Consider the following 17982-nt stretch of genomic DNA (forward strand, 5'->3'; position numbering starts at 1 on the left):
CTTGGCAATTCTTGGGGACCAAGATTTCAATAGTTATATTCCACGGTGGTGTCCGTGTCACAAAAATAGGGGATAAACCTTTTAAAATCAGTAAAGGGATGTAATTAAATGGTCAAATGAGAGTATATTTCTTTAATGTGCAAAAAAAATAGTTTGGGGACCTTTTAAAACAAACACGAAAAGTTTGATGGGCAAAAATGACATTTGCCCTAATATAATCATTACTGAATACATTTTGATATACAACTTCTATTACATGAAAACATCATTAATACATGTTTGTTTATTTTTTTAGATGTTTAATCGATTGCCTTTTCTGCAACAAACTTTTTCACCTTCACTTTGGTTTTCATAGTTTCTTCTGTTAATACATATAAAACAATATAAACGATTATAACTAAATACCAAAATAAACTTCAAATAAATTTAATTTTTAACTAATTAATTACTTGAATCTGAGTTCAAAACTGCAACTTCAAGACCATTTCTTTTACAAATGTCAAACCGTTTTTTTGTTCGCATTTCATTTACCCTTTGTATCAAATTATCTGGTGTGCGGTTTACGTGTTCATCCAAACCTTTCAAGATAATAAGTAACACAATCAATATAGATTCGAATTGGTGATTAACATTTTCAATCTCATGTAATCATCATTACTACTTGTTTGTTTTTTAATTTTCTTCTTAGCTGTTGAATATTTCTTTTGTATTTGTCTTTTAATCCGAGGTTGTCCTATTTCGTTTCCTCGATGGTCTTCATCTTCCGTATCAATAAGCACTGGATTGGATTCTTCATTAGTGAATTTCCTGAATGTTGTCTTTAGTAATATCCTCTCGCTTTTCTTTCTACCTAAAAATAACATTGAAATAACACATTCATTGATTAATCACCAATGAATCATTAATTACTAAATCAATTATACATGGTCACTAATAAACACATATTCAATCAAACAAATACTCAATGACAAAGTAATGTCTAATAAAATCAAAACTAAAAACAACCTACTCAATGAATACTACTATATAAAACCATACTTTCCCATCAATCAATATTAAATACATATTATTGAATAAAAAAAATCATAAACGAATACAAAAGGCATAACAGATACTATCAATGTAATGCTAGTATACTTAAACACCATTAAAAATCACTTACTTTCGTAGCTTAATCACCAATGAATATAACAATCACAATTGAATACCAAAGTATATCTACATTTGTTAAATGTAACCAATAATGATTATCACTACTTAAGAAACAGTGTAAACCATTTGGTCACATACACCATTATTCATTAGTTACTACATCATTCATAGGATCATAAACACATATTTACTTAATCAAGTACATAATCACAGGCTAAAATGCCTTTAACAATCAAAACTAAATACAACCTAAACAAGGAATAATATTACAAACGGAGTTCTCTACTATAAACAATAATACTTTACATTTAATCAATATTGAATCCATATAGTTCCTTTCATAAGTCAATAACAAAAATCATTTTTGAATTAAAATATCATTAGTGCATATAAAACACATAACATATGCTACCAATGTCATTCTTTTGCACTTAGACACCATTCAATCTTGATTAGTAAAATTAATTATTCATGTTCTGGTAATCATCAACTACTTCATTTGAACTTCAACAACAGAGTCTAAAAGAAAATTTAAAGAACCCTAATTTTAGGGTTTTCACAATCGTGCTAAAATTGAAAAAAGTCAACTACGAATACACATTCATCGACAAGACCAACTTTCAAATATAATCATAAACGAATATTCATAAGTAAATTTGATATTAGACGATTGAAAAATTGAAAAACAACTACGATTATCAATTTCGATTACACATTCAGAGACAAGATCATTTTTTTCGAAATTTAATATTTTAAACAACATTCATTTACGATTTTGCATCACTGCACTTCATACAAGACGATATAACAAAAAAATCAAAATCCCTACTTCTAGGGTTTTCAGAATCAATTAAAATGTAAAGAATCAGTAAAATGAAATCGACGATTATACTCCTTTTCCAGTTATACCCTATTCATAATAGATTAGAAAGCTTACTTTTTCCACTGAGGTTCATAATCGACGACATTCCTTCACCTTCAACCTTTCACATACTCCAGAATGCACACAAAGTGTTTACGGAAGAACAATAACAATCAACTATCGTATAAATGTTTATTTTTTAGATTATTTTGCATTGCAGATGTAGATACGATCGAATCCTCCCAAAGACTGTGATTACTAAAACATAGGAACAGTTTCTTGAATTGTATCACCTACCCGATATATTCGAAATGGATGACATCCTAAAATTACTTGAATACCCTTTTCTACTTTTTTTTTAATTCAAAAACAAATTAAAAGCATTTAATTTTATTTTAAAATTAATGATTAATGATAGCCTTAGATTTAGAAATTTTAATGTACTAGATTTGTTTTCGCGTTTTCAACTTTTTAGATGTTCTCATTTGATCATTTCTCTCTCTCTCTCTCTCTCTCTCTATATATATATATATATATATATATATATATATATATATATATATATATATATATATATAATATTTTATTATAATTTTTTGTATTTTGTAATTTATATGCATATAAAGTCGTTTCATATATTTTATCTATAAATAGATAAAATATCTCAATCAAAATTTATCCCTAAACCATTGTTACTTTTATTTAAAGTTCTTGTTATTACATCTTCTAAAATGGATCCAAGATCATCTTCAACAAAGAAGGTTAAATACAACCGTAGCTACACAAACAAGAATTTTCCAGGCTGAGATTTCATTCTTTTCAAAAAATCGACTTGACAATGCATCAAATATCATCACTGATCTGAAGATTGAAAATCTCTTCGCTAATCTTGATATTGGTCACAGAGACAAGAAAGTTAAAGTGTTGGAGGATATCCAATCCCAATCAAAACACGTTGTTACTTATCATGAAGCTAATGCGTCAGACAAAGTGTTTCAAAACCTTTATGGGGATTTAGTTGAGTGCGGAGGCAGACCGAGTTCATAAGCCAAAGTAAATGTAAAGCAATAGTACATTGTTCGAATTAAAATCACAAAGAAAATGCAGCCAAAAAGTGCACTGTTGCATCTGGATTTAATATCCACACAGGAACAGACCACAAAGTTGCTAGCTAAAAACACCAAAAGAAAATGTAGCCAAAAAAGAGAAATATATGTTTGCATTTTGCCTAATTTTAACTGTTGTGACTTGTGACTTCATGACTCCTGAGTTACCTGTTGCCAAAAATACAGAAGTTAAAATTACAAATCAGATTATACATCCTGCACATATTCACAGATTAACAAAATGTCTTTACATGTTTACATTTTAACTCATTAACATGTTTAAGACCATTGTCTTTACATGGTTATTTCCAGCAATGGTGTATATATATATATATATATATATATATATATATATATATATATATATATATATATATATATATATATATATATATATATATATATATATATATATATATATATATATATATATATATATATATATACAGCTGCCATTGAACATTGTATTAATACATCAAAAGTTGCAGGTCGGGAATATGACTTACCGAAAGGAAGGATATACAAAAGAAAACCAAAGAACATATGATTTATGTTTTAATGGGAAGTCCTCATAGAGAATGTACACGTTTGGAAATAACTTTTGATTTATTATTATATTTAGAATCAACACAATTTTAACCATGATAAACGAAAGTACCAACTTAAAGTGCTACATAATAAGATGTTAGTTTAAAAAAGTATAAATCACAAACCTGAAATGAGCTTAAGGGTAGGTTTGTTACAATGGGACATTTTGGATGATGCGGATAAAGGGGCCATTAACGTCTTTTAGACGAAAGATAGTCAATGGGTCACCTTTTTCCATCAATTTTTTGTGGACAAAAAACATAACTCTTTGTATAACCGGTCTATCAAAAATGTCATAGATGATGTTTTTTTTTTTTTTTTGGAAAAATAAACTTTTTAACCTCTAATTTCTACGGTGGAAAAACATTCGAGGAGAAGACTATTTAAAAAATAATTCACATCTATTCCCACAAGAAAAAAAAAATTAGTTTTTGTTTTTGAAAGACGTTTTCTAAGTTCCAAACTTATGTGATATTTTTTTCACACACCAATCTTGCCATCATTGCTGCTACCACCTCCGCCAACGCCGCTACCACCATCAATGTCGCTGCCGCTGCCACCATCACCGTTGCACTCGGTGCCACCACCACCACTTGTTTTTTTTATGAAGATTTAAAAAAACAAACATTTTTTTATGAAGAGAAAAGACATGGAAAATAATTTTTGGTCCACATTTTATTCCACAAACATGGAAAAATACCGAAAACATTTTACATCTTCAAAAGCAAACACCAAATTAATCTTTCGACTTTTTTCAAATGCTAATTGATTTTCTTACCTACGCCTTATGCGATACCAGATTATCATGACCGAAGCAGCAAGGGCCAAACCCGCAATGGTTTGTGGCAACATGTTACTCTTATTATTCTTCTTATTCATGTAGACGTAGTAAAGAGGAAAAGGTGGCCTTTTTATGAATCCTAACTCGGAGAGTTTCTTATGTGATATTGCATACTGCTCCAGGAATGAATTTGGATTCTACAAGCAATGATTCAACATAAACATCAATTTTTAAATTTGTATTGAGATGATAAAATACGAAATAAAACCAAATATATAATACGTAGAAAATAAACTACATTCATGAACTCATCCTTATGCACTTTCAGCAGCTCCCTAGTTTCAAAAGTCTTTTGTTATATGAAACAAAGATATTGATAAAAGTATAAATATTTATGACATATACATGCATGCTTTCCAAAAACGTGGTGCTATCGAGTATTAAGAAAATATGTGAATTTATTTCGATTTATCATAAAATCCTACTTTCATTTCTTTTTATTACAACATTGTATTTTGAAAAATCTTCCCAATTATAGGAAAGTAAACTAAATAAAAAGCAATTTTCACTACTATAATTAAAAAGATTTTTCTAATTATAATGTCCAAATAAGAAAAATAAATAAAGTACAATACTATAATTCAGTAGACTTTGTCCTGATGCATAGTAGTACAATGTTGTACTAGAAAGAAAAAAAAATAGATGCTATAAGTACATAAATAAATGAAAGTAATTTGCCATATCTTTTGATGAGCCTATACAAAATTATAATTTGTAATGTCCCTTAAAACAACCAACAAGCCTTACTTAAAGTATGAGTTATCAAATTTAAGGGGCTTTCCAATCCAAGGTCCATCAAAGTCTGATCTATCTTCTTGGGCTCTATCCTGATGACGGCAAAAAACAAACCAAATGATTTAACGCAAAAATGTTTCATATAAATGCATAAAAGATGTAATTGTTTTTTAGGGCATTATAACTTAACAAATAATATGGATTATTTTTCTAAGTACAATGCCCTAATACGAAAATGGTTTGAATAAATTTACTAGTACAATGTCATTATAAAAAAATTAGGATTGCTATTTCTTGTATGTAGACCATCTCCAAAGTCCAAACACGTAAGATGAAAAATTACAAGAATATGGCCTCCCTATAGAACTACAATGTCCCTGTCGCTGCATAAGCCCATGCGATTAAACTTGGCCCTCAGATCAGATGCGCCTGCCATAAGTTTAAGAATAAAACTAATGTTAAACATTAGTATACAGTTAAGGCTGAATTCGGCGCGCCACAAATAGTTGATAAGCTAGCTTATTTTTTGATTTTTTTTAATTGTCATGTTTGGCATGTCAAAATGTGGTTGATGAGCTTGCTTTTTGAAAAGCTACTTAGAGTATCTTTTCGGGAGTTTTTTTTACAAACATCATTTTTTGTCGGCTAGCAGCTAGGGTTTTAGCTAGTCTGCCAAACATAGCCTAAGTGATGAAGAATAACACTTTACATAAGGCTTAGATACAAGATATGACCATATACTTTCATTTATTTGTGTATTATGATATCATACTTTCACTTCTTTCTATTACCATTGTATTTTCTTATTAAGAGATTGGACTTTAAAAACTCAACCCAGTAATGCACTTTCATGTTTTTTCTTACTAAGACATTGTACATTTGGAATTTTAACCTATTGTAACAATAAGAATTGCTTTGTATTTTCTTGATATTGCTATAGTTGGAGAGATTTATCAATGTACAATGCTATTATAGGAATATATGAAAGTAGGATGCTACAATAAAGAAACCAATGGAAATGAAGCTTTTTTCTGCTAATCGGAAAATTATATACTTCCTAAACAACAATATTGATACGATTTAGAAGTTTATTATATTTATCTCTCTAGTAGTATGACACACATCAGGGAATTAACTTTAGTGAAAAACAACCTAGATCTTTATATGAGATGAAGAATGAGTGTATGGTTCAAAACCTTTTTCAGCATCCGCGAGTCTGCCTTCTACCGTCCATTCCTCCGAATCCTAAATGAAACACAAAATATGTAAAAGTGTTAAGAATAATCCTCTGTGATATTATTATTATTATTATTATTATTATTATTATTATTATTATATATATATATATATATATATATATATATATATATATATATATATATATATATATATATATATATATATATATATATATGAAGATCTAAAAATTTAGAGAGTTTGAATTTATAAGAAAAAAGAAAAATATATAACTATTAAAATTGAATTGCATATATATATATATATAAATATATATATATATATATATATATATATATATATATATATATATATTTAAATTTAAACAAATAATTTAAATAAATAAACAATTAAAATAATTGTGTTCAATTTAGAAATTTAGTAATTATAAAGAAATTTTTATTAATGAATTAGATATGCATTTATTAGTACATTTATTACATTTAAATATTATTTGGAATTCAATAAATGGAAAAAAAAAACCCCCCACAAAATGAGATGAATATAATTTAATATAAATTTACCACTATATAGCATGTGACATAATGCATGAAAGAATAACAAGTGACAAAAATGATGTGTGTGTGATAAGAACCTACAGATGTATGTAAGAAAGAAGTCGCTTGTTAAGAGACAAGAGCAAGAGCAGTTTAAGGCCCTTTTTGGAAATAAGTTGGATCCTTTAGGTCAACCACGTTACAGTTAAAACAGAAGTAACAGTTCTGATCCAATAAGTTAGGAGCAAGTATCTTTTCTGTAATAAACCTGTAGTTGATGTTTTTCAGTTGTGAGTCAGATAATAAGTTATTTGTGTTCTTGTAAACAAGGAGATTTACCATCTCGAATTTGGCCCTATTAATCTAAGTAGTAAGCATTCAACTATTTAATTTAATCAGTTCCTATCATTTGGTTCCATTGCTGGGAAACTTCTTGAAGACATGGTGCATACCCGGAGCAATTCAGAAGAGGGAAACCAACCACCAGAACCTGTAGCAGTGCAACTAGCCGCAATCGCCAAGAAGTTGGAATCTATAGATTTGTTGCTGAGGGAGGTAGCAGCCCTCAAATCTCAATTGCACAATAAAGAAACATAGGTTAATGGTAGACATGATGAGGGAGATTCATCTTGGCATAATCAAAGGCACCGACCCCATAAAAAAAAAAGTTTTTCCTACCTTTAGTGAAGGAAATCCACGGGGTTGGATTCTTAAAGCAGAGAAATATTTATGCTATTATGACATTCCATATGAAGAAAAAGTGGATGTCACATCGATACATTTGGAGGGTGATGCATTGGATTTTTATTCTTGGATATCTACTGATCAATCAGCAGATTTTTGGGAGGGTTTTGTTCGAGCCTTGCAAAGAAATTTTGGACCCACTGAGTTCCAGAATCCGGATGAATTCTTGTGTAATGTTAAACAAACAGGAACGGTACAATAATACGGACAAGAATTTGCCAAACGATCTTCACGGGTGTCCAATTAATTGAAAATTTGTCTTTTAGGAGTGTTCCTTAACGGCCTCAAAGAAGAATTGAAGGAGGATGTACGAATACAGAAACCACAAACAGTATACAAAGCGGTAAGTATCGTTTTAGAATTTAAATCTAAACTCAGCCATACCCGATTTGGGAGAGGATCTACTTGGACAGCACCATCAAAAGCATCTCAAAATGAGTACAAAGATATGACTCCAACAAAAAAAACTTTTCCAAAAATAATACCAAACCACCCTTGCGAATTTCTGATGTAGATAGGCAATCTCGATTTCTTAAAGGGGAATGTTTTCGGTGCGGTGAAATTATGGACCAGGTCATCGATGTAAAATAGGAACTCTCAAGGTGCTGGAAGTGGAAGAAAAGATTGAAGACTAGTCTCCTAATGAAACTGGAGAGATGGTTGAAGATATGAATGATGTGGCAGAGGTTAGTTTACATGCCATTCTTGGAAAACCCCATCCCAGAACTATAAAGGTTCAAGGTATGCTCCAATCTACAGAAGTAATTATTTTAATTGACGAGGGATCAACACATAATTTCATCTTAGATGTACTAGTTAAGGAATTGCGACTTAATACTCAATCAGTGGCACCGTTTGGTGTTCAGATTGGAAATGGTGATTTCATCAGATGTGGTCAAATATGTAAAAACCTTCCAATATAAATCAATGATATTAAAGTTGTCCAGGACTTCTATCCTTTTTCGATTGGTGGAGCAGATTTGGTTTTGAGTATTCAATGGTTGGAGATATTAAATACAGTCCAAGCAAATTGGAAACAGATGTTTATGATTTTTAAGGTAGATGGTAAAACTTATAAGTTGCAGGGAATTACTACAGGTTCACAAAAGTCTTCTAGTTTTTAATACTTGGCTGTTGAACCGGTTAATCCACCAGAAATTCCCAAGGTGCTTCCATCGGTGACCAGCCGATATGATCAGGTCTTTGAAGAACCCAAAAGTCTTCCTCCGAACCATTCACAGAACCATTATATTCCCTTACTACCGAATTCTACACCCTCCCCCCCAATATTTGTCATTATCGATACCCTCATTCCCAAAATGCTGAAATTCAAAAAAAAAAAAACAAGTGGAAGCATTGTCAACAGCGGGATTTATTCAACCTAGCAACAGTCCCTTTTCAAGTCCGATTCTACTTGTCAAGAAAAAAGTCAGCACTTGGAGGATGTGTGTAGATTATCGAGCCCTCAATAAAATAACGATCGTCGACAAATACCCAATTCCAAATATTGATGAATTGTTGGACGAATTATATGGAGCTACAGTTTTTTTCAAGCTGGACCTTCGCTCCGGTTACCATCAGAACAGAGTTCATGGACCGGACATTCCAAAAACAGCTTTTCGTACTCCTTCCGGGCATTATGTGTTTAAGGTAATGCCCTTTGGTCTAACTAACGCCCCTTCCACGTTTCAGGCGATCATGAATGACTTGTTCCATCCTTATTTACGTCGTTTTATACTAGTTTTCTTTTATGATATAGCAGATAGCCCAACATGGAATAACATCTTTTGCACCTTGAGCAAACTTTGAAATTACTACATGATCATCAGTTCTATGTTAAGCTTTCAAAGTGTTGTTTTGGACAATCTAAAGTTTCTTTTTTGGGGCATATCATAACCGAGGATGATTTACAAGTGGAACAGGAAAAAAATTATGGTTGTACAATCGTGGCCCATCCCTTCTAATGTTAAAGAAGTTCGTGGTTTTCTCGGTCTCACTGGTTATAACCGACGTTTTGTACGAAGTTATGGTTTGATTTCACTACCTTTGACTAATCTTACAAATAAGGATGGTTTTATGTGGTCTAACGAGGCATTAGATGTGTTTACCACATTGAAACAAGATCTACTTTCAGCCCCTGTTCTCCAGTTACCAGATTTTTCCAAGACATTTGTAGTTGAATGTGATGCTACTTCAGCTGGAATTATTGCTATTCTTTCTCAAGAGTAGCATCCCATTGCTTACTTTAGCAAAGGATTTTCTCCCTCCAACCGATTTAAGTTAGCATATGATCGAGATATGTTAGCTCTTGTTCTTGCTGTTCAGAAATGGAATCACTATTTATTGGGTCGTCACTTTCTTATTCGCACCGATCATTACACTTTAAAATTTTTGTTGGAACAATGCATCAATGCCACTGAACAACAGTGAATTTTACTCAAATTAATGCCCTATGATTTTTCTATAACTCATAGAGCTGGAAAAGAGAACAAGGGAGCGGATGCACTCTCTAGACGAACCCATTCAGGTGAACTATTCATCCTTTATGTACCCTATTGTGTCGAAATCGCTGATGTTAAAGAAGGAATTAAACAAGATCCTTATACAATCGACATTCTCCAACAGCTCCATACAAATCCTTCCTTAGTTCCTGATTTTTCTTCACATGAACAACTCTTGTTTTTCAAAGGAAGGATGGTTATTCCAGATATACCTGATCTTAAACTTAGTTTAATTCAAGAGTGTCATAATTCACCAGTTGGAGGACATGGCGGTTTTTTAAAAACCCTTAATTCAAGAGTGTCATAATTCACCAGTTGGAGGACATGGCGGTTTTTTAAAAACCCTTAAATGATTATCCCTCCAGTTCTTTTAGCCAAAAATCAAACAGGAAGTCAGGGTATTCGTGCAAAATTGCCTCGTATGCCAGCAACAAAAATACCAAACACTTTCCCCGACTGGTCTCCTCCAACCCTTACCAATTCCTATTCAAATTTGGGAGGACATTTCAATGGATTTTGTTGTGGGGTTTCCCCCATCCAACAACTTTGATACTATTTTAGTGGTAGTTGATCGCTTAAGCAAATACGCCCATTTTCTGAGTTTGTCTCACCCCTTTACAGAAAAAAGTGTTGCTGCCCTTTTTTGTAAGGAAAGTGTTCGTTTACACGGTTTCCCACGTTCCATTACCTTGGAGTGTGATGTTATTTTCTTGAGAACTTTTTGGAAAGAACTCTTTCGTTTGAGTCAAATCAAATTGCAATTGAGTACATGTTACCATCCTCAAACGGATAGTCAAACAGAAGTTCTCAATCGGTGTCTCGAGGCCTACTTGCGTTGTTTTGTCCATGAACAACCAACTAAATGGAGTTCATATATAGTATGGTCTGAATACGCTTATAATACTGGGCACCATACTTCCACAGACACAACTCCTTTTTCCATTGTGTATTGTCACACCCCAAAACCGGAACGGCGGAAACGTTCGGGGGCGGAGGACGTCATGTACAGTATCATAACAATGTAAAGTAGTAAACAAGCAACGGCATCATCCATTGCGTTAATAGTATAATTTCATATAAATGTGTTCTTTCATTGTAATGAGACACCAAAACATGAATCAAAATAAAAGACGAGTCTTGAGTGTGCTTCGTCTTCTCAAAACCTAGTCATCGTACCTGTCTACTGGTGACCTGAGAATACAAGTTATGTTGAAAGCGTAGATCAACATTTAAGCTGGTGAGTTCATAAGTATTTAGTGTCAATGTTTGTATAAGTTCGATGAAAATGTTTGTAAATGTTCAATGTAAATGTTTGTATATGTTTGAAAACTCCTATAAAATTCTATATGTTCTACTAGTATAAAAAGTAGTCTTTTACCAAGACCCGACTATTTTGAATGTTTGTTTCTCTGTAAAAGTGAATGTTTTCCCAACTGCGACTATCATTACCAAAATATAGTTTTATATTACCCTTTATGTGTGAAGATCACAATTGGAATATAATGGGAAAATGTATGTGTGTACTGCAGTATTTTACGTATTAATCGCTGTAGTCATAACTACCTTAACACAAATGGTTTAATTAAGGCAAAATGTTATATGATTGTTACCATGCTAAACCGGCTATAACACGACGATGAAAGAAGTTGGAAGAAATGACATTTGGCACCCTTGGACTTGCAAATCCCACTATAGCGAACAACAAAGGTGTAGGATAGTCAATCCAGTATAGATCTATACGCAAACTCACGCTCTCCCTCCAGGAGATTCTAGTTACAAAACGTGGCACAATGAAATGGTTGTTGTGTCATGAAGTAGTATCTCACATTATGTTATCTAGAATCTTGTTATAGTATACTTGTTATAGGAATAGTATTCTATGTATAGTATTCTCTGTACAGTATGCTCTGTATAGTATTCTCTGTCTAGTATTCTCTGTTATAGTGTTCTCTGTCTAGTATTCTCTGCTATAGTATTCCCAGTTATACTGTTCTCTGTCTAGTATTATCTGTTATAGGAATTGTATATGATAGTATTCTCCTAAACTATACCTATTATAGTTTACTAGTAATTTATAGTATTTGAATGAATGAATGTATACCTTTGCTACCCAAAGGTACTGAACTGATTGAATAGAAATTTTATGTCTACATATGTATACATAATATATAACTAAGGTTTAGATGACACTCGGACAACTAACCGATACCATAAGTCCACATCCAAACAAGGAAAAGGAAGTAAAGCGAGTTAGCAGTTCTAAGTCATTTAAACCTCATTTATATAACTATACATATCTAGGCATGCTTTTGACAGTTTATATAAGTTTAAAGAAGTTTAATGATACAACTGAAAGATAAAATATTTTGAAGAAATATTGATTACTTGATGTCGTTTTGTAAAACGATTTGAAAACAGTTGTTTGATAACACAGTTTGAAGGATATTATGTCCTTTATTTGAAACACAGTTATAAATTACATGTGATTGATTATATAACTACATGTTTTCTACTTGTATTCCCCCCATAAAAGCATTTAAAATCATTTAAAAGATAGATTAATGGGTATGAACTCACATGTAGTGAGTGACGCGAATGAAAGATCGGTAAAGGATGCTAAGTGTCAAGTAAAGACTTTAGCACACACGGATCCTATTTAACATATAATGACACGTATATGATTACAATTAGTGTTTAGAACAACCAATATTGTAATGGAACAACCTTAGGGACTAGGAAACACTTGCATTGAAGTGTTAAACCACTTAGGGTTACATGTAAGGGTAGTAGGGCCTCACATTGGAGTTTATGGACCATATGGTAAAACCACATGAGTTTATCGCCCATGGGCTTATGGCCCAATGAGTTTACGGCCGTAAACTCATGCTAACTAATACTATTTTGTGTTTAAGGTCCTATGGTTCACCAGGAAGTGTTCTAGACTTAGTTCCAAGGCTTAGGAAGGTGATGTACCAACTTTGCACCCAAAAACTAGGGTTTACAGCCTTGGGAGATGCCTTAGCCATAAACACCTTTCACTTATGATTTCTTGATGATTTCTAGGTGTAAACTAGTTGATTCAAGTATATAGCAAGCTAAGACAAGAGTACTTACAATGTAGAAGCTTGATTGGGTGTTTCAGGTTCAAGAACACTAGTGTGTGTTCTTGGTGAAATGAAGAACACTTGAAGATCTATCAAAATGGAATGATTTCATGGATGAAATCAATGATCTGTGACAACCCGAAATTTTCTATCCTGTACAGTCAAGCACTTCATTGAAAGTCAAACTCAATTCTGTCATCTTTTAGCACAATTAGGATTTTATTTGAGCGTTCTGAGCCTTGTACACTTAAGGGATAAGTGTCGGGGGTTTATCTGCTGAAGTTATTGCTCAAAGAACAAGCCTTAAACAACTTGTTAAGGAGTTCACCGCCACCTAAATGGAGTTTACAGTCGTAAACTCCATAAGGGCCGTAAACTCCTCCTATATGATGAATGTTAAGCCATTAGTTCATTTCCTTCTTTCCCTTGGCTGAAATCCTCTCAAGTATCCTCCTGATTTCCATAAGGGCCGTAAACTCCTCCTAACTAGTTGATATCTTAAATGAACTAGTGATCTTACATGATTTCATCTGTGAAATCATTCCATTTTGTAGATCTTAAAGTTTCACCAAGAACACCAAGAACACAAACTAGTGTTTTTTTTGGCCAAAAACGACCATTCAAGCTCCTATATCGTAAGTACTCTTGTTCTAACTCATTGTACACTAGGTTTCACATGTTTAGGGCTTAGAATCATAAAGAATCATGTGATCCAAGGAGTTTACGGCCAAGACATGTTCTTGAGGCGTAAACCCCTTTAAGTGGGGTAAAATGCACCCTAACACCTTACCAAGCCTTGGAACTTAGTATAGAACCTTACACCATTGAACTAGGGACTTCAAGACACGAAATGATACTTCATACCATAACTTTACGGCTGTAAACTCATGGGGAAGTGGTCCCCAAGCCGTAAACTCAATATAAGGTCATTCTTGGACCCTAAACCCACCTAGCCTCTTGTTTAAGCCTTGGAGCACCTAACCACTTAAGACATGATAGCTTTAAGCCTCATTTGGAGACCCATTTGAGAGTTTACGGCAAGGAGTAAACTCCCCTGGGCCGTAAACTCCAACAAGTATGGTCCTTGGACCATAAACTCAAACACGATGCCTTGCAATCCCTAGTTGCAACCCAATGGCCTCCTAGCACTTGACCAAAGTGTTTTCCACGCATTAGGACGGTTTTACTTTTCTAATTAGTGTTATAATCACTAATTATATATATAAATATGTCTTTATATGTTATTAGGATCATTGTGGGAGTCTAAGTCTTCACTTAACACCAAGCACTTGTCCGACACTTCCATACGATCCACTCACTGCAGGTAAGTTCATACCCCTTAATTAACCTTTTAAATGTTCTTAAATGTTTATAAATGCTTTTATGGGGGGAATACAAGTTGAATCATGATAGTTATAATATCAATCACATGTGATTAATAACTAGCTTGCAAATGGATTTACTAAACTTTTAGCTGTTTTACCAAACATATTACTTCAAATGACTTTCTCAAACGTTTTTACATGTTAAAACTCCTTATCAAACTGTCTTACTTACTGTATGTTTCATTTCAAACTCTGTTACTATTGTGTTTCAAACAAAGGTTTTTACTATACTTAAAACTGTTTTATCCGGCAAACTACTTTCAAATCATTTTATAAACTGAAATCAAGTCATTATTTCTTAGTTATTAAACTTTTCCAAGATTTTACCAAACTTCTTTTATACTTTTATATTGTCAAATGCATGCCTATATATGTATCGTTATATAAGTAATTTTTAAAGCACTTAGAACGGCTAGCTCGCTTTATCTCCTTTTCCTCGTTTAGATGTGGTCTTATGGTATCAGTTATTCGTCCGGATGTCATCTAAATATTAGTTATATATCATGTATACATATATAGACGTAAATGTTCTATCAATCAGTCCAGTACCTTTGGGTAGCAAAGGTACACTTATGGTTACACACGTACATTACTAGTAACTATAATAGGCGTAGTTAGGAGATACTACTTACTAACTGAAGTACAAGGAATCACACAAGAGTCAGTTCATTAATGAGTCTATACGAATACATTACATACTATATGAAGAGATACTATTACATAGATACTAGTAAAGAGATACGATTACATACTACGTAATGAGATACTATTACATGTTATATGAGTAGATACTATTACATACATTATAGGACTTACCATTCCACCCCCAGGGTTGTTAGCTACAGTAGGGAAGACGTACATCGACGCATGTCTACGGTAAACAGTATTCGACAAGTTACTCTGCCATGATTATCCTAGGACCAAAGGATAATACTTAAATGATTATATTATTTTCCTTATTACCTTTATTGTGTGACACATTCACATAATCGATGAGGTAGATTAGATGAATAATAATAGTTGTACAAGGGAAAAACCTTCACTTATGTAGAGGTTTAAACCTTCAAAACAGTCTGGTCTTGGTAGAAGACTACATTTTATACTAGTAGGAAATGTAGTATTTTCTAGGATTTTCAAACGTTTACAATTACTTACAAAAATTTTCATACTTATACAAACTTTTCTTCAAAACAATTACAAGAAATATCAACTCGCACCCGAGTCAAATAACACCAAAGCAGGTACAGAATTCACAAGAAAAGTACCTACGCATATCATAATATAAGCATAAAATCTTAAACATTAAATAATTACATGAAAGAATACATACCAGCCATGACAACGGGCGCTGCACGGACCTCCTCCGCGGTCAACTGGAAGGCTCTCCCTCGCGCCTTCGGTACCTCGGCCTTCACTGGCCGATTCTCAGTAGCTCTGATAGCAGCAGGGGCAGATCCCTGTGGTGCTCCCTGGGTAGTCTCTCGCAACAGCGGACACTCTGCCTTCTGGTGTCCGGTCTGGTTGCAGTGAAAACACACTGCAAACCCCTTTGGGCAGTCCTTGGCCATATGCCCCTCCTTGCCACACTTATAGCAAGATCCTGCTCAACAAACTCCATCATGACCCTTTCCGCACTTCCCACAAGTGCGGCCCTTCTGGATCCCTGCTCTGGGTCAGCGGGCTTCGCCCGCTTGGCTGCCGGCTGAGACTGTGTCGGTCGCCGGTCCCTCCCCTAAGACTCCACCTCCGCCCTCGCCTGAGTCTCTAGCTCAATCTCCCTCTTCCGAGCATTTGCCTGAAGCTCGGAAAATGTCCGGTACAAGGAGTTCGCCACGAACTCCCGAATGTCTCTCCTCAAAATACTCAAATAACGGCTCATTCGTGCCTGCTCAGTAGACACGTGCTCAGGGCAAAACATTGCCCTCTCATGAAACATCTTGGTAATAGCCGTAACAGACTCCGTACCCTGCTTGAGGGTCAAAAACTCCTGTGCCAACCGATCTCGTTCCACCGAGGGAATGTACTCATCACGAAACATGGTGGTGAACCTCTCCCAGGTCACCGCAGCAAGCTCTGCTGGAGAGTAGTGTGTTGTCACGAACTTCCACCAGTCCTTTGCCCCTAGGCGAAGCTGGTTCAGTGCAAACCGAACCCTCAAGTGCTCCGGACACAAGCAAGTACATAAACATCTTTCAATGTCAGATACCCATCTCATCGCTTCAATCGGATCTGGCATCCCATCAAACTTTGGTGGCTTCGTGTTGCTGAACTCCCTGAACAACAACGAATCACCCCCTTACGGCCTAGCAGCAGCGATGGCTGCAGTGGCCGCTGCGACAGCAGCCTCAGAAAGAGTGGCATAACGTTCGTCAAAAGTCTCAATCAGCGTGGTCTTAATAGACCCAAACATCTCTGGTATCTCTTCTCTGATGGACGCATCCACCTCCTCATGGATGATCCGGTGGATCTCCTCATCACTAATCTCGCTGCTCTCTGGCATAAGTCGTGTCCTCACCATGATCTACCTCTGAAATACAACATACGATATATTAGAAATTCATTCGATCATACTCGCACTCGATACGATATATTAGAAATCCATCCTGCTCAACTCACAGGGTCACCTCTCGACTCACTGATTCAAGGCTTAACCAAAAGAGGTTGTCACATATGATCTACTTCCTACTAGATCTGGACCTGGATTTGGCCAACTAGCGTTCTATTTCGAACATACACCTTTCTTGTGTCATTTGTGGTTCTCGTAGTTCCCTAAATCCGGCTTGGGATGCCGCTAGTTCTCTCTGCAAGAAATTAGTACCATCCCTTGTCGCATTATGATTGTCTTCTAGGTTGCGAATGTGAATGACGTTGACTCCAGTAGCAGCATCAACCTGCATCAATCGGTCGATAGCAGCTCTACATTGTTCATCGTTACGCACCACACGACGAACTAACACTAGGAGGGCTATGTCTGTTGAGCCTCCTACATCCAGATTGTAGAAGCTTCGGTCTCCTTGGTAAGGATGGTTCTGAACCTACTTGTTACTCCACCTGTCTAGGTTTACCGCCCACAAAAGTGTCGGGCCTTGGAAATTTTGTCGTGGATTGGGATTATGGGCAACTGGTGGTGGATTGTAGGCTTTTGATCCTGAATCAGCATCTTCGGGAAAATCTTCTTCAAAATCCTCTTCTATGGGTACTTCATGATTTTCTTCTGCCTCTGCATCGAGC

The 17982-nt window shown here is 34.4% G+C and overlaps 1 long non-coding RNA gene across 1 annotated transcript; it reads right to left on the bottom strand.

The window, feature by feature from the left end:
- Positions 1-3058: 3058 nt before the first annotated feature.
- Positions 3059-4676, bottom strand: LOC145008739 (uncharacterized). The gene is made up of 2 exons (XR_013663626.1): positions 4487-4676; positions 3059-3288 (listed from the first exon to the last, which is right to left on the bottom strand). It is a non-coding gene; the product is annotated as an uncharacterized LOC145008739 (long non-coding RNA).
- Between the last annotated feature and the right edge of the window lie 13306 nt (positions 4677-17982).

Source organism: Lactuca saligna, chromosome 8 (genome assembly GCF_052625555.1).
Source record: "Lactuca saligna cultivar CGN05327 chromosome 8, ASM5262555v1, whole genome shotgun sequence".
NCBI lineage: Eukaryota > Viridiplantae > Streptophyta > Magnoliopsida > Asterales > Asteraceae > Lactuca > Lactuca saligna.